General features: G+C 35.8%; 1 protein-coding gene across 1 annotated transcript in view; it reads right to left on the reverse strand.

Annotated features, from left to right (window-relative positions):
* LOC106880752 (protein Wnt-2b) overlaps nucleotides 1–1,542 on the reverse strand; it is a 183,883-nt gene that overhangs the window by 168,922 nt on the left and 13,419 nt on the right. The window lies entirely within an intron of this gene.

Consider the following 1,542-nt stretch of genomic DNA (forward strand, 5'->3'; position numbering starts at 1 on the left):
TATATATATATATATATATATATATATTTCTGTGTACGTGACTGCGCACGCTTATGCGCAGATAGATAGGAATATATAATCACCTGTATAGACGTCTTAGCTGTGTAATTAGCTATCTCTGAAATGCACAACATATATTATCTAATCTATATGTGTAAATATACTCACACACTGACACATGTATTGTGCTATAACCCTTGTTATTCGCATGGCTTACAGCATAGATTATACTCAATCGTAACTGCATCGTTAAGAAGCTCGCTTCGTTTTCACTTGGGTTTTCACTTGGGTTTGTGCGGTACTTTAGCCAAGTGTTTTCTATAACACCCCTGGGGCAACCAATGCACATATGAGTGGATTTGGTAGACGGAAATTGTGTGTGTACTTTTCTTTGAGTTCATGTTTCTCTCCCCAACACTTGACAAACAGTGTTTGCTTTACTTATGTCCTCGTAAGATGGTGGCGAGGCAAAATGGTGCCGATACAAAAGTCCCAGCTTTAAAATAATGAATATTAGGACTGATTTGTTCGACTAAACCCTTCAAGACCGTGTCCCAGCATGGTCACAGTCTGAAATAAGTCGTATATATGTGTGTGTGTGTGTGTGTGTGTGTGTGTGTGTGTGTGTGTGTGTGTGTGTGTGTGTGTGTGTGTGTGTGAGGAGAGAAAAAAAGAAAGAAAGAAAGAAAGAAGAGGGACGAAATTGGTGAGTTGGACTGATCGCGGTTAGGAAGTGGTTTCGATTCTTTGGCCGAATGAACACTTGTGTCCATATCGAAGGCACTTCGATTCGCGAAATTCCAATTTCCTAAAACAAAAAGAGAGCAACAGCTCATGCTAAAGCCTACGACGGCGACGATGAGGAGGTCAACAGTTCAGGATTGAGAGCTATACAACGTGTTGCATAAAAGCCATGAAAACGGTGATAAGTTCCTACCTCAGTGAGTTTAAGCTTTTTTAATTTGAATTTAATTGAGATTTATGTACCACTACAAGGTTTAGAAAGATAGATAGATATATAGATAGATAGATACATAGATAGATAGATACATACATACATACATACATACATACATAGATATGAAGTTAAAGCTAAGAGTATAGTAACACCTTTTACTATAACGTTAGTTTTTGCGTAATATCTATCTACATATATATCGATAATTGTATTTGTTCATGCACACATGCACATGTATATATAAATGTATGTGTGTGTGTATGTATTATGTGTGTGTGTGAGTGTGTGTGTGAGTGAGTGTGTGTGTGTGAAAGAATATGGCCTAGAGAGTATAGAGGGTTGCACTCAAGATTGTTTAAAGTGACATAATATTATATTATTGTTATAATATAAAAATCAATATAATCCCTACAATTGTTTCGATTGAAACCCAAAAACCAACAACAAATTTATGAAAATGCATATTATGGAAATATTTTGAGTTAGAATCTCTTCAAGGTAAACCGGACGAAAATCACATATGAGAAGTATGAAATCGTAAAACAGACTGAATAAATGTATGTGTATCATATATGTATTGGATA

Source organism: Octopus bimaculoides, chromosome 11, assembly GCF_001194135.2.
Source record: "Octopus bimaculoides isolate UCB-OBI-ISO-001 chromosome 11, ASM119413v2, whole genome shotgun sequence".
Classification (NCBI taxonomy): domain Eukaryota; kingdom Metazoa; phylum Mollusca; class Cephalopoda; order Octopoda; family Octopodidae; genus Octopus; species Octopus bimaculoides.